This window comes from Xenopus tropicalis, chromosome 4 (assembly GCF_000004195.4).
Source record: "Xenopus tropicalis strain Nigerian chromosome 4, UCB_Xtro_10.0, whole genome shotgun sequence".
Lineage (NCBI taxonomy): Eukaryota > Metazoa > Chordata > Amphibia > Anura > Pipidae > Xenopus > Xenopus tropicalis.
The window spans coordinates 121,552,034-121,579,040 of NC_030680.2; the positions used below are offsets into that span (position 1 = coordinate 121,552,034).

General features: G+C 39.9%; 1 protein-coding gene across 1 annotated transcript in view; it reads left to right on the top strand.

Annotated features, from left to right (window-relative positions):
* The first annotated feature begins 1,681 nt into the window (after nt 1–1,681).
* Nucleotides 1,682–27,007, top strand: part of grap2 (GRB2 related adaptor protein 2) — a 59,016-nt gene continuing 33,690 nt past the window's right edge. The window contains exon 1 of the mRNA XM_002933747.3: nt 1,682–1,935. The gene's annotated coding sequence lies outside the window, so the exon portion shown is untranslated. The remainder of the gene's footprint in view (nt 1,936–27,007) is intronic.

Consider the following 27,007-nt stretch of genomic DNA (forward strand, 5'->3'; position numbering starts at 1 on the left):
CTATCAACTTCCTACCCACATTTAGTAGAAGCCTATTAACTTTCTTTCCCTACAACCTTCTGGAAACCTATCAAACCCCTGCCAGCAGCAGCTCTACCTAATAACAGTCTTTCCACAAAATCCAAAGAAGACCTATGAGGCTGAAACGTTTGTGTTGGCCTTGTGTCATTGTTTGCTTGTATAGTGCAGCTAAGTGTTATGCTTACCTTTTTCATAAAATTAATAATAAGCAAACATTTAAAAAAAAACTTTTTGTACAATATTTAATGCAAAACAGCAGTCAGGCAAAGCACTGGTTTATTTTCTTAACTTCCCCTTTACTTTCTACTGGCTTTGCCCTCCCCAGGAAACCTGGAGAACATATGAGAGAAACTAAATATGTAAGCATTGCTATGCAGACTGTGGGAGAAAGCAAATATATTACCATTAACAGATAGCTTTAGTATGATTAGCTTTCATTAAATTCTTGTTTATATGACTGCCAGTACAAATGCAGCTTTGAACTACTGTATATTGTGTCAGTGAACTCCTTTCACTCTTTCTGCCTGTTCTTATAGGCTTTATAGGATTTATTTGTATAGTTTTACTTTAAAAAAAATAGTACTAATGTAGTACCACATACTGGCCCTGTTTATTCTCCCAAAAAGATTTATTTGTGTTTATCTGTGTAAAATCAGCTATGATTGCTCTGATTAATAAACGTCATACCAATGCTGTAACGAAACAGTGCCCTCTAGGGGAAACATTTTCATGAAAATGAGAATGTTTCTTGGGCATTACTAGCCCATTTATGCAAAAACACCAAACTGTTTGTTCTACATAAATACATTTGCTTAACATAAATACAGGTGTGGCATCTGTTATCTGGAAACCCGTTATCCAAAAATTTCTGAATTACAGAATTATCTCCCATAGACATCATTATAGCATATAATTCTAATATTTTAAAAATATTACCTTTCACTCTGTAATAATAAAACAGTAATATGTACTTGATTCCAACTAAGATATAATTAATTGTTATTGGAGGTAAAACAACCCTTTTGGCTTAACTTAATGTTTAAATGATTTTTTTATTGCACTTCAGATATGACGATCCAAATTTCGGAAAGATCCCTTACTCATAAAACTCCAGGTTCAGAGCATTCTGGATAAAATGCCCCATACCTTTAATAATCACATTTAAACAATGCAATGAATAAACTGGTAGGACTGTTTAATATAAAGAAAAGAACTTGATATTAACGCATAGCATGCTTGTCCCTGAAAACTTGAGTAGCTACTTAGTAATTTAGCAATTGGTAGGGTTTGTTTATTCAGTGGGAGGAAGGTGCAGTCCAAAAACCTAGTGCAGAAAATTTGTCAGACATAAGTTGCCTCTGGCATTTATAGAAGAAATATTTATTTTTTATTCCTTTCTGAAGAATATTTTATGGCAAGTGGGCTTTTCTGTGGTAGGCGAAGCCCTGGGTAAAAGTCCCCTTTCCCATACCCCCAAAAGCAGCCATGCAATAAAAGAGGCAGCAGGTAAAATATAAAATCAGCATTATTAGAATTAATGCACACATGAACTCTTTTCCTGGTATGAAAAAAAATTGAAACACAGTTTAAAATGCTACTTTAAGGAACAATTGTATTTACATTAAACATATTAAACAAATATTTTTTTTTTCAGCTGAGAATTACAAAAGATAAGAAAAAGTGCAAAGTTTGAGAATTTTTCTCCAACCACCCAGTTCTATGTTCTGTGTGAGACTTCCTGTGTGGTTTAACCGGCTTCTGATTGGGGCATTCAGGGCACAGACACTGAGAAGCAGCAACCAAGTAAGAGAGAGGGGTCTGTACGCTGCACAGCCTCCCCTATCCCTGCTTCACTATGCGTCTGTGGCCCTAATTCATATGGAGGTTTGGGATACCGAAGACGCAATATAAGAGGTAGGTGTAAGATTTCCCTTATTTGTGGTAAGAAAAGTAAAGAAAATTTTCATGTTTGCGGGGGGGGGGGGGGTTCAGCTAATGTAGGGAGCTAATGCAGGGTGCAACACTTTGCAGCAGAGCAATCATTGCAAGCAGTCACCATATAAATCATGTTAGAAAACATATAACCACGATTGCTACCAGATCATTTTTATGAATTGGTTAAATTTCTGAAATATTAATAAACCTCTTACATAGTTATTGCAGTTTAGCAAAGTGATGACCCCAAATGCACCCTGGATTGATTTCTGCCTGGGGTCTGTCTGATCTGCGCGAGCCTCCCAGGCTTTGACTTTGGAAGGATGCTGAGAGTTTATTGGGTCTAAAATCTTTTATTATTGCTGCAAGTATTTAAATGTACCACTAATTAATTTATACCGTGCCTTAAATTTTAGGTTGTAGGAATAAGTGTTCCTGACCAAAAGATATTAAGATATTTTGTGCTTAAAATGAACCTACAAACATGGGAAGGAAGGTGGGACTTGGTCGGCTAAAAGAAATAAATGATGCCGTAACAAGTGGAGAGATTTATTAGAAAGATGCTGCATTGGACTGCAAAATTTATTGTGTAACCCTATGTAAAATGTACAGTAGGGTGCTTTGCATTTCTAGCACCCGTGGCCAGGGCCAGTGATAGGGAGGGTGGGACCCAAGTCAGTGAAGGAAGGTTTAAGAATGATTAAGTCAGTATAAGTCAGGCTTGTCGCGCTGTTGTGAGCGTACAACTCCCTGCACCCATGGCATGTCAGTGACATGCTGAGATTTGGAGTTCAATCCAATCCTGACAAGAATACTAAATAATATCCTAAAGTGTAATAATATTTTATTTGTACATTTACTTTTCACATTTTCTGGCCAAGGTGTCCCTTTCAGGTTGATGGCCCAGGGAAAATGGCCTAAGACCAGCCATGGTACCAGCTCCCAGATACCATTGGGCATAAACTCCTATACAGGAAAGGGGTTAATAGAACAAAGTTTTAGGGGGTGACTGATTTCACTTACAATCTGGCGCATTTTAATTTCAAATAATTAGATGCATTAGGGGCAGCAGCAATGCACTTTACATTCTGGTACATTAACCTATATATATATATAATCCCGGTAAAGGCTCAAGCCAAAACATCAAATAAATATTTATATTTTTTATCTTTACAAAAGACCTATATATGAGTAGCAGGTACAATTAAAGTAAAATACACCTAAAAATTTAGGACATTTTCCTATGTTAGATTCATACATAAAATAAATGAATGGTAAACTTACAAAAAAAGAAAACCCAACACAGCATCTATTTATCAGCCAAAATCTTTACTAAATTATTAAAAGCATCTCTGCAATTCTCCATCAAAATCAACAATTACATCTGCATATTAAAGGGCTCCTATCACATCAAAATTGTCTATCCCACTAGAGGTGCAGGCTAACCATGAATATTGCCACAAAACTGTACCATGCAAAAAAGTTTGCTCATCCCTAAGGGCTCTGGTACACGGGGAGATTAGTCGCCCGCGGCAAAACTCCCTGCTCGCGGGCGACTAATCTCCCCGAGTTGCCTTCCCTCTGCCATCCCACCGGCGAACATGTAAGTCGCCGGCGGGATGGCAGACGCGGCGGCGCGATTTCGCGCAAATCGCCGAAAAAGACTCGCGAGTCTTTTTCGGCGATTTCCCGAAATCGCGCCGCCGCGTCTGCCATCCCGCCGGCGACTTACATGTTCGCCGGTGGGATGGCAGAGGGAAGGCAACTCGGGGAGATTAGTCGCCCGCGAGCAGGGAGTTTTGCCGCGGGCGACTAATCTCCCCGTGTACCAGAGCCCTAAAATGATGTATTATATGTACAGTACATAAATATATATCTGTGTTTCATTTTACTGTTAAGGTCCATGTTTTCGCAGCAGTCCATTATTCTGCCAGCAGAAATGATTTTTCTTCTAAATAAAACATTTTCTACATAAAATTTACAATTTACACCACTATACTCTATAGAGGTAGTTCCGTTATCTGGAAATCCGTTATTCAGAAAGCTCCAAATTACAGGAAGGCTATCTGCCATAGACTGCATTTTAATATAAATTAAAAAAAAGAATTAATTTTTTTTAAAAATTATTCTTTTTCTTTGTAATAATTAAACAGTACCTTGTACTTGATCCCAACTAATATATAATTAATCCTTATTGGAGGCAAAACAATTCTATTGAGTTTAATTATTGTTTAAGTGATTTTTTAGTAGACTTAGGTTATGGAGATCCAAATTATAGAATGATCCTTTATCCGGAAAACCCCACAGGTCCCAAGTATTCTGGATACCGGGTCTCAAACCTGTATGTATTTATATATGTATATATACACAGCTTCCAACACCATAGAGGTGGCCACAACTCCAGGATTCCCACAGGGATCTGTGTGAATAGACACAGTGTATTTGCCATATGCTTTGAAGTATTTGAAGTATAGCTGAACCATTTAGAAATGGGAAGAGTGCCCAGTTCCCACCAAAGGTGAGTGTGCAATAAGGAGACTAGTGAGGGAGGCCACCAAGAGACCTAAGGCATCTCTGAAGTCTTAATGTATAAGATTGGAAAGGCCACAAATGCTAGTGATGTCTCAGGAAAAACTCAACCCATACCCGACCCTAACCTGCAAAACCTTAAGCTGCACCCAACCCTAACACACAAAATGTTGCCATTGTAGGACCCGTACCTGCACATTTCTCTCTGCAGGCTACATCTGCACGTGCCTTAGGTTCCAAGAGAGGGAGCACTTGCCCAGTCTGCCCTGCACCCAACCTGGGGTTTTTTATGCATAAATGCAGGTTTCAAATATATTGCAACAGAGAAATGAATGAGAAACTCAGAAAACACAATGCCTTGTGTGGGCCATATTTCACCTTATCTTATCCTACATGGAGGGATCCATTGTATGTCAGATACAAGGGTCCAGCCCCAATCAAAATAGCCACAAAACAAAAAATGAGCACTCTCAGCATTCCTAATACCAACATTATTTACCTGTGGCCTTATGGCCATGTCCACAGTCAGTGAACAAAAAGTTACACAGGGTGCTGTAAGCGGTGTCTTTAAAGGACATGTCAACCCCAAAAATAGTTGTTTGCCTAATAAAAGAAAACATGATTCTAAGCAACTTTCCAATATGAATTTGTAGTGCTTTAAAAGTTATGTGTAAATGTAATTGCTGTAGAAAGCAACATATAGTAATTGCTATAGAAAGCAAGTGCCAGAGCCACCAGGACTGGCAAACACTGCTTTTAATGGCAATTGTATACACAAATAGCTCAAAAACCATTATACATTTATAATGAATGTATATCGCAAAGTTGCTTAGAATTTTGTTTTCTTTAATTAGGCAAAAAATGACATTTGGGTTGCCTTTAACCAGCCAAATGTCTTCCCCTTTATTCTACAACACTAAATAAGTCTCTAAAAGTTCCACTCCCTCTCCAAGCATTTAAAGTGATACTGACACTAAAAAAACATCTCTTCAAAATATGAATGTACAGTAAAAGTTGTCTATAGGTCATGTTGATCATTTGCGGATAGGGCTGCTTTTGTAAGTGTTACTTGAAGTCCCTAAAACTGACTGTGTTGCCAACCTGATTGTCCCTTCTCAGCCCATCAGATATAGCTTCTAATGTTAATAGACTACTGCTGCACAAATATAAATAGCATATTACACACACAATTATAAGTGGCATGCAAAGACAGTGTTATGGTAGATATAATAAAAAAAATAAATTTCTAGTGTCAGTATCTCTTTAAGGGTCCATGGTTATTTCGTTTATATACAGTGGAGGAAATAATTATTTGACCCCTCACTGATTTTGTAAGTTTGTCCAATGACAAAGAAATGAAAAGTCTCAGAACAGTATCATTTCAATGGTAGGTTTATTTTAACAGTGGCAGATAGCACATCAAAAGGAAAATCAAAAAAATAACTTTAAATAAAAGATAGCAACTGATTTGCATTTCATTGAGTGAAATAAGTTTTTGAACCCCTACCAACCATTAAGAGTTCTGGCTCCCACAGTGTGGTTAGACACTTCTACTCAATTAGTCAACCTCATTAAGGACACCTGTCTTAACTAGTCACCTGTATAAAAGACACCTGTCCACAGAATCAATCAATCAAGCAGACTCCAAACTCTCCAACATGGGAAAGACCAAAGAGCTGTCCAAGGATGTCAGAGACAAAATTGTAGACCTGCACAAGGCTGGAATGGGCTACAAAACCATTAGCAAGAAGCTGGGAGAGAAGGTGACAACTGTTGGTGCGATTGTTCGAAAATGGAAGGAGCACAAAATGACCATCAATCGACCTAGCTCTGGGGCTCCACGCAAGATCTCACCTCGTGGGGTGTCAATGATTCTGAGAAAGGTGAAAAAGCATCCTAGAACTACACGGGAGGAGTTAGTTAATGACCTCAAATTAGCAGGGACCACAGTCACCAAGAAAACCATTGGAAACACATTACACCGCAATGGATTAAAATCCTGCAGGGCTCGCAAGGTCCCCCTGCTCAAGAAGGCACATGTGCAGGCCCGTCTGAAGTTTGCCAATGAACACCTGAATGATTCTGTGAGTGACTGGGAGAAGGTGCTGTGGTCTGATGAGACCAAAATAGAGCTCTTTGGCATTAACTCAACTCGCTGTGTTTGGAGGAAGAAAAATGCTGCCTATGACCCCCAAAACACCGTCCCCGCCGTCAAGCATGGGGGTGGAAACATTTTGCTTTGGGGGTGTTTTTCTGCTAAGGGCACAGGACAACTTATTCGCATTAATGGGAAAATGGACGGAGCCATGTATCGTGAAATCCTGAACGACAACCTCCTTCCCTCTGCCAGGAAACTGAAAATGGGTCGTGGATGGGTGTTCCAGCACGACAATGACCCAAAACATACAGCAAAGGCAACAAAGGAGTGGCTCAAGAAGAAGCACATTAAGGTCATGGAGTGGCCTAGTCAGTCTCCGGACCTTAATCCAATAGAAAACCTATGGAGGGAGCTCAAGCTCAGAGTTGCACAGAGACAGCCTCGAAACCTTAGGGATTTAGAGATGATCTGCAAAGAGGAGTGGGACCAACATTCCTCCTAAAATGTGCGCAAACTTGGTCATCAATTACAAGAAACGTTTGACCTCTGTGCTTGCAAACAAGGGTTTTTCCACTAAGTATTAAGTCTTTTTTTGTTAGAGGGTTCAAAAACTTATTTCACTCAATGAAATGCAAATCAGTTGCTATCTTTTATTTAAAGTTATTTTTTCGATTTTCCTTTTGATGTGCTACCTGCCACTGTTAAAATAAACCTACCATTGAAATGATACTGTTCTGAGACTTTTCATTTCTTTGTCATTGGACAAACTTACAAAATCAGTGAGGGGTCAAATAATTATTTCCTCCACTGTATATATATGAATACAAAACATCCTGGTGGAACTTCCCCCTTCAGTTAACTTTAAGTACAATGTAGATAGTGATATTCTGGCACATAGTGCAGTTGGTCTTTAGCTTGTAAGCTCTCCAAGTTTTAAATTTCAGCAGCTGTCTGTTTGCTAGGGCCAAATTACCCTAGCAACCAGGCGGTGGTGTGAATGAGAGTACAATAGCAATAATGCAAAACAAGAATATTGGTCACTCCTTCTATTAAAAAAGCCCTAATCCAGGAAGGTTGCAGATGTTAATTCTAAGAAGTAAATTCTTTTTAGTGCAAATATTTTACACAGTTGCTTGTTAAGGTGCTCAAACCCACATCCTACTTGTGTTCTTTTCAGTCCTTTCATTTTTGCTGAAAGAGAAAATCAGCAATTCTACATTAATTTAGCCAGGTTCAGACAAAAAAGCCCTGGAGCTAAACATTATAAAGGGCCTGCTCTCTGGGCAGCGGTAATATATATTATAAAAATAATATAAATAAGGGGTAATTTACTATTGCCAATGGCATGAACAGCACATGGAAATGGTGGGGGAGGCTGCACACTTGCATCTTGTTTCAAAACATGGCCCAATATTGTGAGCACACCCCCTGTGGTGAAAGGGAGCCCTGTATTTTACACCTGCCAAAGCCAATTGGTAAAGACAGCTAAACCCAGCAGAAACGCATTGGAGTCTCAGCCAACCTAGATCACATGTCCAAGTGACAAGCAAGTTAGGATGTGTTCTATAGGAAACCCACATCTAAGCTATCTAATGTTCCCTCTGCATGTAGCACTGCATTCACAATGAGATCCAACCAGGGTCGGACTGGAGGGTCCCAGGGGCCTTGGAGATACCCCACCGGGCGTGTAACCTGCACCCCCTAGGGGGGCCCACAGGGGCCGCCCCCGCAGAGCCTCCCTAACCCCCCCGCAGAGGCCACCGCCCGACATCCTCCCCTAAAGTTTAAGGCATCAGGGGAGGAACACCATAGGCAAGGGTCGGGTCTGGCTGACCCTGGGTCCAACTCTTCATTCCTGGAGTGTGAAAGGAACAATTCAGTGTAAAAATAAAAATGGGTAAAATAGGTGGACTACAAAGAATATTTGTAATATAATTAGTTGGGCAAAAATGTAATCTATAAAGGCTGGAGTGAAGCATCAAGCATAATAACCAGAACACTATTCCTGCTTTCAGCTCTCTATCCTCTTAGCTAGTCAGTGACTTTAGGCGAGGTATATGGAACATAACTGTTCAGTAAGTTTGTGAGCACCCAGGTCAGATTCAATTGCAAAATAACTGAGCAGTTATGTCCCATGTGGCCCCCCCTTAAGTCACTGATTGGTTACCGACTGCTAACAGCTTAGAGAGCTGTAAAGGAGAACGTAAGCAATTATGTTAGACATCTGCCCACTCCAGCCTTTATAGATTACATTTTTGCCTAACTAACTATATTGAAAACATTTTTTAATTTTAAACAGTCTATTTTACCCAGTTTCATTTTTACAACTGTTCCTTTAAAAGCTGTGCCTTATGGGACAATAAAGAAGGGGGGATATGAAAACTTTCACAAATGAGCTTGGTAATCTTTTATTAAAATAACAATTAAATAGCGTCCTGGAGTTCTTCCAGTGAATGTACAAATGCACCAAGGCAAAGATACCAGATAATAACATACAAATAACACATTCGCTTTACAGAGTTGCGAGGGCAATATGCTCTTTTCATTCCATAAGATGTGTTTTCAGCTGAAAAATGACTCCCACATTTTCCATTATCAGTAATAATCCTGTTATTTAAATCCATTTCCCAGCCATTCCATGCTGCTTGAGTATTGACCTCGATACCTACTTGACACATTCCCTGTGATATGAAGACTCTTTCTCAAGCACTTATTGTCTAGAGACTAATACAGTGTTTTACGCTTTGCTTTTATTGCCTCTCTACTGTCTACTTGTCAGTCCAATAAGATGACAGCAGAGTAAGCCATATTGCCAGTGTGTCTTCCCTCTCCTCCTGGAAATCTATCCCTTGACTTTCTTTCACCAGAGAACCCTTTACCTACAAGCATAGACAGGTATCTCTATGGTTCAAGTTCATTGGCAGAGAAATGCATCATGTGCCTATGCCAGGGGTTCTTTTTCCCATGTTTACTTTACATATGTACTTGAAAGGTATCGCAAGGTTACACATTTCCCTTCAATACATTTTTATCCCTTAGGTGCTGTGTACATATACTGTATAGCCATACATACATACAAATGAATGGATCTATAAATCTGAAGGGTTTGGGCACAAGATTAGAGGCTGTCTCAAGATGAAGCTGACTTGATGCCTTTAGAATTATAATACACAGATTTATGGAGGTTGGATTTAGTTTATAGATCCAAACTTCTGTTTTTATTTAAAAACAATTTAATTCAGAAATTGAACGGATTAGGACTGTGTATGAGCTGAGAGCTGTAATGTCTCACTAACAGGAATTAATTATATCAGATTGGGCCATGCTGTTGTCAGGATGTGATGCCTGGACTTGGCATTAGACTGCTCTTACACTAACCAACTGAGCCACTGGGGGCTCTTTTTTGATGTACATTTTGTATTCCTTATGTCTGCTCCCTCTCCTCCACCCACTTTGTTATCTCAAGGTGTTGTGCATCATTCAATTAGGGGCCTTTATAACTCATTGCTTGGTCATTATGCTCCCCAGCTAGGGTCTTGCAATGCTACGTTCCTTGTGCTCCTTGTCCCTGAGTCCCTGCCTGGTCCTGTCCCCTGCCTGATTTCTGTACCCCCTCTTTGCTCTTTTCTTGTGAACCTCCCAGTTTTGGCTTCTGACCCGATACTGGACTCCCAACTACTGGCCCATTTATGGACTTTGCAGAGGTGACCCTGCCATAGCAGGTGGTCACTGCAAAAGTCAATGGACCAGATTCAATTTGATAAGAAAGACTTTTCTCCTAGTTCACTTCCATATTCCAAAAGAGTTTTATATGATAAACAGCAAAATAAGTTTTTATCATTGAATTGCACCTGACTATATGGAAAAATCTGGAATTGAATGATTCAAATTGAATCTGCACCTATATTTGGTATAAACATTTTACAGATTACTGCATACACTTAACCACAAAACAAGAGGGTGAAGAGAACCCCCTTAAGCCAGATGGCTTAACTCAAAGTAGAAGTAATCTTAAAAAATAACATAATTGGTTAAAAATAATTTTAGTAGAAACCCGTTATCCATAAAGTTCCAAACTGATTGACACCCCCGTAGAAAACATAAAACATTACTATCTATACACTCTCAAGGCAATAAACTGAAGCCAAAAGCTGGGTAAGTCACAATATTAATACAAAATCTAAAGAATAGATGTGACAAACACGTACCAAGTATAGAGAGAGACCCGGGTGTAAAAAACCCAGAGTCAATCACTGATGTAGTTCAACCACAGTTATTCATAGATAATTTGGTCAATCAAGCAGTAATTAACTAAAAACAAAAGAAGCTCACCCGAGTCCAAAATTGGTCCGGGTGCTCAAGGCCCCGAACCCGTAGCCGGAGGGAGAAAATATACTGATATGAGAAGAGCTTCAAGCATGACCGGACACAGGGGTCTGTTTAAAAGGCGATCTTTATTCTTCCATCTAAAATCACAGTGCCTGGCGCGTTTCGTGCGCAGACGCACTTATGCCTATGATTAAGTGCATCTGCGCACGAAACGCGTCAGGCACTGTGATTTTAGATGGAAGTATAAAGATCGCCTTTTAAACAGACTCCTGTGTCCGGTCGTGCTTGAAGCTCTTTTCATATCACTATCTATACATTTTGATCCAATTTATAGAAAGATCCCTTATCTGGATAAACCCCATGTCCCAAGCATTCCAGATAATAGATCTTATAACTGTACTGCTAAAAGTGAATGTGCAAGTATAGCTATTCACCAAACATACAAACATATTGCCCTGGGCACTTACCCACACCAATCTTATTAGGGGTTAGAAACCATAAAACATTGTATACAACATATATCACTGGAAAGGCAGTTAGATCCGATTACATAAAATAGGGCAGCAAAAGAGCAGATCTGCTCCTGATATGCCCATAAAATGCCCACCTAAGGTGGGTAATATTGGGCTAATGATTGTTTGCCCTAGGGCCTAAAGATCAAGCTAAGATGGCCGGCATAGGCGCTGTCAGACAAATCTGCCTTAAATCCATTCCATTTGCAATATCAATTTTGTGGTAATAAAAATGGGTGAATCATTCAATTTTACCTTTAAAAAAAAATATTGCCCTTATCAATTTCCCCACTGTTAATAGCTGTAAAGAACTTGTAAGAGAGTCAGCTCAGGCGCTGTCAGCTGTATTCTTCCTAAACAAATAATTCTGGATACATAGTTAGTCACAGTGGCATAAAGGTGAATGTAAATACTTATAATGTATTGTATATGAAGGAGCATGTATTGTATGAATGAAGAGCAAGTAGGTTTAATGAAGTTTTTGGAGGGATTGTTTATTTAAGATTAAGCGGTCGGAAGGGAAGAAATGGTGTTTCTAAGCATGTTTTTTATCTCATTCCTGTACATTGTGGGTGGGTGAAAGATTTTAGCAGAATACTAACAGGACTTAAATATGAGCAGAAAGTAAGCAATGTTTCCGACCCATTTCAATGTCTATTTAGTAAGATTCAAAAAGTAATGTTCTGTTAGTGCTATTCGATTTTTCCATTGAAAAATTATTGATGTGAAGGAAAAATTGGCTTGCCATAAAAGAGGTTCTTCAGTCTCCCATTGGAAATAATGGGATGTCATCAGGTCTGAACCAAAGAACATATAAAGTTCTTTATAAAGTGAAATGAGAAAAATAGTCAAAAGCAGAAATGATTTGTCCCACTGAAACTGCACTTCTAGAAACTACAACAAATTGGAGAAATATGCAAACGTTGACCTATTTTCCTGTTATAATAGGGACATATAAGCAGATGGGTTTAGTATTCTCAGCTATGTACTATGTTCCTATGCACATTACTAAATCAGTCTACATATTATGCTTACAAAGTTACTCTTTAATGTCCGATGTCAAAGTTCATTCTGAGTGAAAAAAAAATGTTTTATAATTTCTATCATCTATGACAATGTTAAAAATAGGGAATGAAGCCTGGGACTGTACCATTATATCTTCAGGCTGTTCCGTGTCATATCCTGTCTATGACGGGCACCAAATAATTACTAGGTCTTTATGTTACTTTCATTCAGCGTATGCCAGGATTTATGCAAATGTTCCCTCTGTAATTTATATGCAAATTTTTAAAGAGTTGAAAGTCAGTTTCTTGTTTTAAAGATAAGGTTATAAGGCTTTCCAGAAAATTCACAGGAAATTAAAAATACTTCTAATTGTCAAAATATAAACATCTTTTCCAAAGGGAACACAAAACGAGGAGGGCAGCAAGGTGTGGTCATAATAATCATTTTAGAAATTAAAACTGTTGTAAATTGTGCAGATTTTAGATAAACATTTGGATACATATATGAATAAGAAGTTTGGGACATATCAAGGAGCAATAAAGCTCGCTACAGTCCGCTGCTCTCTATTCTTTTTTTTGTGAGATTTAGGGGCATGTTTATCAATGGCTAAAAGTAAAAGTTTACCCAAACATGGCTCTAACTCCCCCATCTCTGGGCTTCTGGAAAAAACGTATAAATGACACCCTGCCTAGTCAAAAACTAACATACCAGGCTAGAGGATGCCCAGAAAAATTCAACAAAATATTGGGCAACTGGACGAAAGACACACAATACCCACCAAAGCACACACTGGATACAACAAAAGGGCCCAGATATATGGACCATGGACAGAGACATTTTACAAATGAACACAAATCCACAAACGGGGGAGGGGAAAAAAAAAAAAAAAGAGACCAATGGACCAGCAAGCTTAATTAAAGACTCTTTATTATGGATACAAAATAGGATCACAGAACAAACATGAGAAAATTCAGGAATGCATTAGGAAAACAAGGAAGCCCAAGCACCCTCTCCCCTTCCCCCCTCCCCCATCTATACCACTCCCTCTTTCCCACATTTCTTCTCTCTTTTCTCTTTTCTACCTGTTTACCTTGTTGTTGTTAAAAATTGAAAAACGCAATAAAGAAAATCTTTAAAAAAAAAAAAAAAAAAAAAACATGGCTCTAACAATTCCATAGAAATAAATAGAGAGCAGAGGAACATTACTCTAGCAGACTATGGTGAAAATAGGAGTGCAGTTGTCTATTGACAAAGTTCAGTTTTTCCTGAGCAAAAAGCTTTCAGCCCCTTTCTTCTATTATATTATCTTCTATTATATTATTGCTTCTGCATCTTCAACTTGAGAGTATTAATTTCAAGGATAAATGGGGGGTTGCATGAAGTGTTAGCAAATCATTTGAGACAGTCTTTGGAGTCCAGGTATGGGATGCGTTATCCGGATAATGTTCATATATTCAGCTCCTATGTTCAATGGCCACAATCCATTCCAATTACCGTATAAGGAAACCGCATACAGCACCTTTATATCTCCATTAAAAGCCTTCAGCGTTTCAGGCCTGACCTGGCATTTTCACAAGCTTGAGAAAAGGCCAGGTCAGGCCTGAAACGTTAAGGTGCTGTATGCTGTTCCTTTACAACAGAAAAATCTGTTATCTGGAAAACTCTGAATTATGGGAAGGCCATCTCCCATTTCCTAACTAAGATATAATTGATCCCTATTGGAGGCAAAACAATCCTATTGGGTTTATTTAATTTTTAAATAATGTTTAGCAGACCCAAGGTATCCATATTGCGGAAAGGTCCCTTATGCGTAAAACCCCAGTACCCAATCATTCTAGATAACAGGTCCCATATCTGTATTAGTAATGGATGTCCATGTCTAAATATATGATATTAGTTAGGCAGGGAATAAAGTACATTGGGATGTACGTATGTAAGAGGTGCACTGTTGGATTGTTATAATGTTTTTGTTATTCTTAATATGGTTAATACCAGTTAGTTATAGATATCTGAATCCTCTAATAAATATCTGAATTCTCTAATAGATATCTGAAACCTAGGAAGATGTCAAATTCCTACTTTTTCTTTGGGGCTTCATGTGCCCCTCTCATGTTGTGCCAGCACTGCCGATTAACTGTCCATGACCCCAGCCCCCTCTGTGGAAGGTGCATATTCTTTGTAATTCAGTGTGAAAATCACATAAACATTTTGTACTGCTGTGAGCAGCTTCTCCTTTCTCTTTATTCCTCACAGCCCAGTCCCCCATACTGAAAAAGGAAATTGTTCTTCTATGATATTCAGTGTTAAGTATTTTCTTTTCATATTTTGTAGGGCCTATATTTATGCTCGCCACACTATAGGTCTTTCTTTTGGGTTATATGTTGCTGTTCTAGTGCAGACCCTCCTGTTATAGTACAGGTGTAGGATCTATTATCCAGAATGCCTGTGACCTGGGGTTCTCTGAATAGTTAATCTTTCCATAATCACAATACACTGATTCTTGCCACCAATATGGATTCATGCAGCTTAGTTACCATCAAGCATAAGATAATGTTTTATTATTACAAAGAAAAAGGAAATTATTCTTTAAAATTGGAATTATTTGCTTTTATTTGGATCTATGAAAGATAGGTTTTCTGTACTTTGTTTGAAGCTTTCTGAACAGGTTTTCGGATAAGGGATCCCATACCTATAGGCATTAATATTTAGCTGATTGTGGAGCTCTCACTGAATACCAAGGCAATCAGTCATGTTGTACCATTTGTAAAAGTGTTACCAATACTGAGCCAGTTATATTAAATAATAAAATAATTCTCCAGCTTGTGATTTGCATTGGAGATTAACAATAAAAATAGGTTTAAGTAAGCAGCGCCGCTGTTTAACAACGACTGCTTCCAGGAAACATAAACCCTGCAGACAAGTGAATGCTAAATGTTTCAGAAAAGTAATTCTTTTGCAATTGACATGTTTTCATCTTTTTTTACTAGCAGTTTTTACACAGCGATTTAAAACAACAGCTCCACCCGCTGTTCATTTTGATTGGTCGGAAGAAATTGAAGTTGGGAAGGGAAAATCTTGGGATGTTGCTCCGCTCAGAATATGAGCTTAGCTGTAAGCAGGGAAGAGTCATGTGACATTTCTCTGGTCAGTTCTAAGCAGAGCAACAAGGCTTTCAGTCATTTTCTTATTTAGGTAGTCAGCTGAAATGTACAGCAGGTGGCGCAGTTGCTTTAAATTCACTATATTACCAGTGTAAAAACTGCTTATATTTTGAAAAAAAATGTAAACTGCAATCTGAGAAATTTTAAAATAGTTAAGCGTTTAAATTTCCTCTGAAGCAGGGGAACACATACAAAAACGCATCAAATAAAGTTGCAGTCGCATCTAAAAAAAAGTTGCCAAAAAAGTTGTGCAGAAGCTACGCTTTATGGACAGATTTGCTTATTACTACAGGTATGGGACCTGTTATTCAGAATGCTTGGGACCTGGGGTTTTCCGGATAAGGTGTCTTAACGTAATTTGGATCTCCTACCTTAAGTTTGCTAAAAAAAAAATTATTTAAACAGTAATTAAACCCAATAGGATTGTTTTGGCTCCAGTAAGGATTAATTATATCTTAGTTGGGATAAAGTACAAGGTACTGTTTTATCATTACAGAGAAAAAGGAAATTATTTTGAAAAATTTTAATTATTTGATTAAAATGGAGTCTATGGGAGATAGCCTTTCTGTAATTCAGAACTTTCTGGATAATGGGTTTCCGGATAAGGAGTCCGATACCTGTACTGGCTAATTATACATTATGGCTAAGGGGAGACCATGTATTGGCTACGGATAACTGAATAATTGTAAGAATGCAAGCTATAAAGATTAAACTATTCACATCTGCATCTACTTGTTCTAATTCTAATAGATTAAGTACTGAGCATTTGAATAAAGAGGAAGCACACGATTTGTACCTCAAAAATGATATGAATTTTCTTACTTCTTATGAAAAATGATTATTGAGCATTTACTTAAAGGAACAGTAACACCAAAAAATGTATATATTTTAAAGAAATTAAACTATAATGTACTGCTGCCCTGCACTGGTAAAAGTTGTGTGTTTGCTTCAGAAACATTACTAGAGTTTATATAAACCCTGGTGTGTAGCCACGGGGGCAGCCATTTAAAAGAAAAAAGGCACAGGTTATATAGCAGATAACAGATAACCCCTGTAGAATACAATGGTGTTTTATCTGTTATCTGCTATGTAACCTGTGCCTTTTCTCCTTTTTTCCAGCTTCAATGGCTGCCCCCGTGGCTACACAGCAGCATATTTATATAAACTATAGTAGTGTTCCTGAAGCAAACACCCCAGTTTTACCATTGCAGGGCAACAGTACATTATATTTCAATTACTTTGGTGTTACTGTTCCTTTAAACTGAGTGGATTTTGTCTTATATGATATTCACTGTCCAGATTTACCTGTGTGCCATCCTTTTTATTCGGCACAGTTTAATATGTAAAACCTGCAATCCTTAATGATGTGCGGCTATTTAGAGAGAGCAGGACCCTGGCCTTACTATCCCAGGAATGTGGTACTTAAATCCAAGCAACTGGAGTGACTGACAATTCTGCCAAATGTCTCTTTAATTTTCCACTTGCTACACATGCACAGCTCCATTAGAGCATCTCACTTCTAATCTGCAGAACAGGCTCTTTTCCCGGCGCCTGATACTCTCGGCTCTGTCACTACCCATCACCTTCTGTCACTGTACACATTCAGGTTTGTCAGTGCAACACTAAAGCTGTACTTCTAAGTCAGCCAATGTACATAAACATACATCACAACTGTCAGCATCCCAGGGCCCAGGAGATTTGATGCTTTAGAAATATCACAATAGATTCCTTTTTTTTCTCCTGGTGTCACTCTCTTGAATATGATTGGGCCAATTATGGAGGGAATGAGCTGGGCTGACAAAGGCTTATTTTGTATGAGAGAGACGGGACAAGCCAAAGTACATGCTGCTAAAGCACAGCGACCGACACTTTGGCTTAAAAAAAACCACAAACTTTATTTAATTTAATTGTTGAACCCTGTAAGACAGAATTATCAAAATTCAAAAATTCTTCTTGATTTTTCTCAGCATGTGAGAAATGGCATGGAACTCGTCTTGCCTGTTTTCATTCTGCTGCCTGAATTTTCACAAGCGAGGAAGTGGGCAAGAACATTTTGTCTCACATTTTGCAAGGTTTCCATAGACTGGCAAATAATTCCCAGTGATTTTTTGAGTAATTGAGGTGACAGAAATATTTCCATGCAAACACACGCTGATGTGGCCACTGTAATTGGATCTCAGCAGCTCTCAGCTCCCACATTATTTCATGGAACAAAAACTTGAACTGCTGGAGAAAAGCATTTTCATTTAGATTTAATAAATCAATAAATTGGCCCCAATTTGTTAATATTTCTAAGAAATCTAAAACTGTACCAAATACTGTATATGTACCATATATACTCAAGTATAAACCGATCCAAATATAAGCCGAGGTACCTAATTTTACCTAAGAAAACTGGAAAAACTTATTGACTCGAGTATAAGCCTAGGGTGGGAAATGCAGCAGCTACTGCTAAGTTTTAATAATCAAAATAAATACCAATAAAATTACATTAATTGAGGCATCAGTGGGGTATATGTTTTTCAATATTTATTTCAAAGAAAAACAGTAAACTAGCTCTGTAAGCGGAGAAGAGGGTCAAACAATATGAGTACTACCCCACGCTCATTGCATATTGGCAAACTGGCAGCAGACCCGGTCCCGGAGGAGATGTAAGGGGCAATAAGTATTGCTAGTGGGAGACTAGGCCAGGGCACTGGAGGGTCTGGTTGAAGGTGACCTAATTTGCACACAAAGGAGAGAGGGTGCTAGTCTGGAGGGACCCATGGCACCCGACTCAAGTATAAGCCGAGGGTGACTTTTTCAGCACATTTTGGGTGCTGAAAAACTAAGCTTATACTCGAGTATATACAGTACTTTCGAAATGAAATGATAAGTTCTGTGCTATTTCCAGTAATTCCCTGGCCGGCACATAGAATGGTGCAAAATTGTCTTGTGAGTGTTTTCCCTCTTTTTTTAATTTTTTTTTGTGGGCCCAATAAGGAGAAGCAGTAGAAGGGGTGGAAGGTTAACCAGGAATGCTCGAGCATTAGGGTTGGTGGCACAATAAAAAAATTGCTGGGGGGGTTCTTTTGGCAGCACATAAGCATTGATGGCTACATACATAAATCCAGTTTAAATAAGAACGCACCAGTCCAAGTGCAGGTGCTCAAGTCCCAGACCTTCAGCATGGAAGAAGTTAAGAATATTTATTTTTAAAGAAAAAGGCTGGCAAAACCCCAGAGCAGCCAGACAGAAATGATGCCGTTTAAAGGTATTTTATTTAAAGAAACATCTCAAATAAGACAATCCTAACGCAATCCTAACACAAACTATAGGCTTTGTTTTGATGTTTCTATACATATAACAGTTTTTAACTGCATCATGCCTGGTTGGATGGTCTGGATTTGTGCCAGACTGTTTTCTTTGAAAATAAGTGTTCCGCACATGTGCATGGGCCCAGAACTAAAGGTCAGCTTGTGATCTGAAGGGGCCAGAGGACCTGAGCACTGGGGCTAAAACAAAAGAGTCATCAGGAAAACTTTCCTTGCCAAGTTCTGTGTCTTTTACATGCCATTATTTCATCTCAAAGCCATTAGTTATTGTTCCACTTTAATCCTTAGCATGATTTGCCTGGTTGCTGTCAGTCACCTATGGCTGTCCAGGAAGATTTAGGAGATAATGTCAGGACAAGCCGGGCGCGTCACTGGAAGAACTCGTAGAGGAAGGACCTCTCCTACACCTCCCACTAAGGATCACAGCCACTGAGGATGGAACAGGACTTGAACCAAGTGGAGGAGTGGCAGGAGTGCCGAACCGGAACGTCAGAGCAAAATCGGCAGGCAAAAGCGAGGTCGGACAGGCGGGAAGTCGGTACAGGCAGCAAGTTTTCAAGATCGAGAGTCAGGCCGGGTCAGAGAGTCAAATAGGCAATCACAGGAAACAAGCTTGGCGTCTTTCACAAGGAAACGATCACTTCGCAATGCTGGTAGGCCTTTGGCGTCCTTTTGAGCGCAATGCGCCTGCGCCGGCGTCAAGACGCACGCCGGCGTCATGACGCGCGCCGGCGTCATGACGCGCGCCGGCGTCAAGACGCGCGCTGGCGTTAACGCACGCGCGGGCGTCACGACGCACGCCGGCGTCAATACGTGTGCGAGCGACGGAGCGCGCGCGGCCGTCGGAACGTGCGCTGGCGATCGGACGCGCGCCTACCTTAGGCGAACGACCAGGTACCTGACAGATAAGGAGAAGGAAAGTCATTTTGGCATTTTACTGCCAATAGATTAGCCACATTAGTGCCACCTAGAACAATATATTTATTCTATACCTGAGTAAAGAGCCCTAGAAGCTCCCTCCATTTGTTTAAAATTGCAGCTGCCATTTTAGCTTGGTCTTTATAGCTTTCTGCTGTAGATCTAGAGGCTGGTAGATCAGATTACACATTCCTAAGGGTGGGGGAGTGAGTTTTATGAATTCTTATGGGAGGGGGGAGCAGGAGAAGGGAGAGAGTAGAGCTGCGCAGACTTGGCCCTGGGAATTAAGGATTTTTCTGAGAGAGGAAGTCAGATGCCCAAGAACATGTGTACTAAAAAGGAGACAAAAAATCCTGTGTTTCGTTTGATAGAGGACCCAGTGCAGCGTTTCTGTAAGTGCTTATGGCTGTATTTAAATAGACCTTTCTGATAAAGCTTACTTAGTTTTAACCTTTCCTTCTCCTTAACAGATTGTAGGGCTGCTAACATAAAAACATTAGACTTGTTGATAAAAAAAATATCTATTAAAGTAAATCGATATTGCCTTGCTCATGGAGAGCTAAGGATATCTGTCCTTCAGGTCCATATCTCCTCCTAGGTATTGTAGTTTACCTAAAAGCCAGTGAAAAGAATGTTACGAAAAGCAGTTTCAATGATGTCTGAAACCTTAGCAACAATGTTCAAGGATCTGGCCTGTTCATTTCCCTTATTTTGACTCCACTTATTGAAAACTTTAGAATCACTATATAAATATTAAGGATTATAAATGTTGGGATTGGGTTGAAAATAGGTGAAAGTAAGTCAGAGATTTGTATAAAGAAACATAATCTGGGAAATAACACGGGGGCATTTATTCATTTCAAATTCAAGTTTTTTTTTAAAAATTGTGTTTAAACTGGATTGAGTTTTTTCTCACTAGAACGTTTATCAAAACTCAGTTGTGAAAAAAAATGTAATTCATATCTTGTTTAATTTTTACAACCATGATGTTTTCTATTGATCACTGGCATCTTTACAAAAACATTTTTTTAAATTTGTCTTTAAAAAAATTGAAAAATTGCAATTAAACTAAGCGATTTCTCTTAATTGCTAGCATATTTACAAAAGCACAAATCGTTAAATGAAATATTAATATTAAATGAAAATCATTTTCCAGTTGTTTAAAATATGGTAAATGGTTAAAATACAGAGGTTTTTTCAAATAATTTGTTTTCAAAATCTGGAATTGTAGTTGTTTTGCTGTGATTTTTTTTTTGTAAAATTGGAATTTTACCATTTTCCATTTGGGCAGATTTACTAAAACTTTAAATTTTTGCTCATTTTTTTAAAATATATTTGAATAAAGTAATTTCCACAAATTTTTGACATTTATCGAAAAAAGCATGAGCGGGAAAAGGCACAGAAAAGCGAAACACAAAAATCTGAAAGCCTCTATCCGAAAACCTCTAAACTTTCAAAGCAATGAAAGATCTGTCAGGGAAGGAAAGAGATCTCTGCCATTGATTTTTACATGATCTCAACCAGTTTTAAGCTGGCTATACACGCACCGATAATATCCTACGAAACCTCGTTTCGCACGATATTCGGTGCGTGTATGGAAGCTGCTGATATCGGTCGACTCGCCGATCGGGCCGGTTTAAAGATTTTGATCGGGTGCCATAGAAGGCGCCTGAGCAAAATCTGTCTTCGGGGCAAATCTATTGTTTCTACCTCCTTATCTGCCGTTTCAGCCCTGAACGGTTAGTGGCGCATTGTACGATCTTTCGTGCAACCGATGGTTGCACGAAAGATTGGTAATCGCCACATGTGTGGCCACCTTTAGATGCCAAATTGTTGGATTTGGAATTGTCCGCTATGGTTGCATGGTAAATCTCGGAAAAGTCGAGACTTTTTTTCTACTACTTTTAGAGCTAAAAAAATGGCCCCCATTGTGTCACTTTAGGTCAGTTGGCACATATGGTTCATTTTAGGGTGACCAGATCACTTACAAATTCAGGGACACGTCTAATAAACATGTTTATTCAAGTATCTTTTATTGGTATTGTTTTGATGGGTTCTGTGCTATTAGCCATCGCTGCATGGCTATTTGTGAGCTACGTAAGGTTTCTAAGAATGTTCCTAACGAGTGTTATTGGAGGGGACAGGCTGACCACCTGAGCCACATAATTAATATTCATTGCACATTGGCTCAATGTAGGTGCCTTCCTGCAAAACTGATACCCGCTACGCAACATCTTCTGCATGGTGGTGCTTATTTGGTGCTGGAATGCACATATCCTTTTATTGCTTATAAACCCACTCCACAAATAAACATCCACATGTATTGTGCTTTGTTACTAGCATAAAAATAAGAACGGGGCACCTCATGCAGAGAACTGACTTCCTCTTGCTGTCAGGAACAGGACTGGAAGCAGTGTTATAGGGAAAATACTTTTATTTGTGCCTGGAAACAATATGAAATGGTATTTAGGTTATCAGTTAGTTTTTGTGTTTGCATGACACAAGGATGTTAATCACATGGTCTTGGCACAACTGGGGGGAAGTGTGGTCAGAAAAATGTACATCAATTTAAGGTTTGAGCTTCAGAATGTTTGTGTGTTCCAGATCAGATCTGTGCTTGCTCCTGCTACTCATACAGTTTTCTAAACATATTAAATATACTGACTGTATCTGCCTAAGTAACAACGTTTCCTATACTAGTTGGGTTTGAAACCTGTAAACAGCAGCCCATAGCCCCCTAAAGAGCTAAAATGAAGGCTGCAGTCTGTCTGGGGATATTTAGCAACTCATCCTTAGTAGATATGTTTATGGGGTAGCCATGCAGATGGGGTAGATGTACAATAAGTGTTTAGTGACACTGCATGGGAAACGCCAGACACGACGTGATGCCTTCCATTGTAATTAACTTCTCACCAGTGCATGTTGTGCTGAAGCCTCTGCAAAGCCACACTGGGTGTTCTGCTTCATTCATCAGATGGAGACATTGCAATTGATACCCTCGTTGTGGGGCTCGAGGATCTCAGCATCATGCACACATTTTTTTTTCAAAAGGTAGGATTTTTTTGGTAGGGGCTATTGTGATTTGAATGTGCGCCTACTGAGGTGCATACTGAACTCATTGAGCCCAATATATTGCATTTTTTTCTTAACACAAGTAACTGCGCTATGCAGTATCTTGTAGAAATACATCTAAAGCAACTGGGCTTTCTGAGTTTTCTTGAAAGCATTCAATGCTATAGCTTTAGTAATTCTTTACTACTTAAAAGACATGTATATAAGTTATTGTGTTACGGATATCCCCTCCGTTTGCCAGTACCATTACTTCTTTTAAAACAAAGAGCAGCTTCCACCCGGTGGCCATTTTCCCTCTTCAGTGACATTTACATCTGCAAACAGCACATCTGAACTGTACAGTTCATGCAATGAAGAATGCAGGCTTACACAGGCAGAACTTTCTTTGAAAAAAGTCCTGCATGGATTGTGCCATGTAACAGTTAAACTGAGTTCAGAACAGGAGGTAAAGAGAAAAAAACATGTTTCTCCAGCAGAGTGCACAGCTAGAGCAGAGTTTCTGTGGAAGCTGCAGTGCCGACTGGAGGGTGTGTTTGGCAATCTGAGCTGAGAAGAACTGAGCATGCTCAGTAGCCACAAGCCAAAGTCAATTCCTGAGGAAGGGGGCTGAGTGGGTTAGAGGAGGAGAAGGAATCCAAAGTGATTAGGGGATACTGCAGCCTTACTATTAACCTTTGAAGAACAGAAGTGGCAGGTATTTAAAGATTTCAAAGAGGCTGTTCACTGATTACATTTTTTGTGGGGGGTTTACATGTCCTTTAACTCCTTTAGATCTAAATGGCTCTGGGTACAACCAGGCAAAATAACCAGCAATCACTTTAGATGTGTGGTACAGCCTGCACTGAATTTGTGTCTGTCGGGCCATTTATGTTAAGCTAGAGCACAAAGGGCCCCAAGTTGCATCCCATACACTTACCACTTATGCTCATGGTCCATGCCAATGTTATATACACTTTGTACAAGAGATTCCTGTACTTTACACCTGCCATAACTAGGTGGAAATTAAAGGGTTCCATAGCACCTTAAATCCCGCCAATTATCTAGCTTCTGTGTATAGTGCTTTCAAACACAGGCAGTTCCACATAGAGTTGCACCTCAGAACACTAGGAACAAATTCTAGAGGGTAAGGTGCAAACAGGCCCGGATTTGTGGAAAGGCCACAAAGGCCCGGGCCTAGGGCGGCAGAAGTTTTTAAATTTGTCTCCTATATGGAGCAGTCGGGACCTCTCCCCACTGCTCCGTATGGGAGGTTAAAGGTTTGCGCATGCGCACTCGCACCTGCGCACGGGGGTGTGTCGCGCGTTCGCGCATGCGCACAGGGGGCGGGGCAGGGCGACCAACGGGGGCGGCCTCGGGGCGCCCTGAAGATAAATCCTGCCCTGGGTGCAAAGTGCAAAAAACATGGTGTTCCCCATTCATAAATGATCCCATATGTGTCCATTTGGAAGGGTTAAGGAAGCCCTCATACCCTAGTCATAGCATAAGGTACAGAGTTGAGCGTATTGCACAGATATATGCACAGATAAATGCCACTGCACTGCATCCTAGGTTCTTCAGTAAAAATACGTGCAGCATGCAGAACTATTGAGCTGCTGAGCATTGATAAAAATATAATGTCTCAAGTAATAATTTTAGTTTAACAATAGCTTTGGGTTGTACATGGGCCTCATTGTCTGAGATAGCAGACAGTTCCATATCCAGGAGCAAAGGTTTTGTTCAGTGTAATACAAACCCACCTCTTTTAATCTTTTATTTTCAGCTTTCTCACACATTGAGGGATTGCTGAAGCATGAATACATCAGATTTTCTGAGCAAGCTGATCAGTGCTCGTTAAGGTGGGCTCATTAACCGTTCCTTTCTTTAGCCTGTTAATCAAAGCCAGGGGAAAGGATCCAGCTGAAATTTATAGCTGGAGAAGGCATGTGGCAAAATAATGAAAAAGGTAAAAAAAATTACAGAAATTGATAATAATTGTTATTCAAGCGCCAGGCAGCGATGCACATAGCTACTGGGCCCTCAGGTCTGGCTGAGAGGCTTGTGCCTTCGTGAGAAGGGACAATGTTTGTTTAAGTAAGTTTATTATGTTATATTAAGACACACCCTTAAATCCATATGCCTCCCCTTTGGGTAGCACAGCAACCCCCAGCACATAATTATACCTTAGGTACCCCCTAAAAACTATTTCCAAATGCTAACAAAATCGTGGAACAAACTCCTGCCTTGTTCACCTCCCACAGGCAGAGTATGGGACACACATGCAGTATAGAGCAGGCAGAGTATGGCACACAGGCAGTGTAGAGCAAGGCAAGTAGAGTAGGAAGGGAGACAGGGAAACCTATCATGGCTACATAAATAACTGATCATGACCACTCTAAGATGAACAGCTTGTACTGTACGACGCACAGTAACACAATTTCGGCACTATTACAGTCTGTCTGAGGTGTGAACAGTTTGTCTGAGGTCTTAAATGTGTAAACAATGCATTGGCCAGTTAATCTTCATACCAATACCATTTAAAGCTTACACAAAGGTAAGCAGTCACAGCAGCCAGATAGATGGGGGCCACACTAGGGGTGGCCCCAGGCCACCAGTTTGACAGCACGGGCTTAGGGCATAATGCATACAATGATCATATAGGAAGAGATTTGCTCAGGCAGTTTAGTTAGATCTGCAATACTGTCCAACCATCCATGCATATATTGCCACTGGACTCGGTCTATCTGTCTGGACTAAAGTTTTCTCGAGATGCCCTTTTGCTGTGTGTGGATGAAGCACTGACAGATCCAGATATTAGAGGGGCTGCAGTTCTCAGTTCTGCCCTAACACCAGTGTTATGTGTCCTAATCACTGCCACCATTGCTGTGCCCTCAGGTGCCTCTTTTGCTTACCCCAATGCATCGGAGCCTATCTGTAGAGATGGCTAAAACTGGCCATACATGGGCAAAATTAAGCTGCCAATTTGGCCCCTTCAGACGAAGTCGGCAGCTTATCTGCCTGTGTATTGAGCTCTCTGACAGATACTGGTCAGGCAGGTTTAAAATCCCGTTGAGGTGAAGGCTGCTTTACTTAGAGAATAGTAATGAGCGAATCTGTCCCATCTTGCTTCGCTGAAAAATTTGAGAAACGTATGAAAAAATTCACAAAATGCATCAACGGGCGACAATTTTTTCTTACATGTGACAATTTTTTTCTCACCCCAAATACATTAAAGTCAATGGGTACTTTTTCACCACAAATCCATGCCTGGCAAAACAATTAGAGAATATCCATTAAGTCCTGTAGGGACCCATAGGGTTAAGCTCCCTATGGTTTTATCCCCTACCTCTTCACACCTTTACTATTATTGGGCAGAAGCCCCTGTACTTAGTTTAGTGTAAAGCTATGCCTTATAGGTTTAGCCTGGTTGTACACGCCCCCTGCAGACTATATAGTGTCTGGCAGGAGGGTGTGACTTTCTCTTTGGCTGCCGGTCTGCTACCTGAAGCACCACTCCATTGAGCCTGGGTACAGATCCGTCCCAGTAGCCATTTCCATCCAAATTAAAGTCGGGGACAGGGCCCCGTGAATGAGAACAAGTAAGCACAGCAGAATATTTAATAGCACCCTTTAGGAGTGGTGAGCACAGTTAGCTTATTTAGCAAGGGCAGTCTTTAGCCCCATCCAGGATAATAGGAAAGGAGTAGTCTTCCTACTAGGCCTTTATTGCCTTATTGTAGGGACACAGAAGTGCTAGGGAATCAGGTTAGCAAATATGCCTTGCCCTAACCTCCACAAGAGAAAGGGACTATGCCGGTGAGCTGCCTATGCCTATCCTTCTGTTGATGTTGTACCTATCCAACCTCCAAAAGAGAAGGGATCACTAGGGAAGCATCATATTCTACCTGTTGATCATTTGCAATACCTATTGTACTTCTGCATGCTGGTCTGTGTAACATCTGAGTGAGTATAATGAAATACCCTGAATATCATTGTCTTGGACAATAAAGTATTATCCAGTTATTCTGCAAGAGCTCCTGGCGTCCTGTTCCTTTAATCTACTGCACAACACCAGTGTGATTTGTAGTTCTACTACACCATCTAGCCCCAGACATAGCTCCCACTTAGCGGATGCCA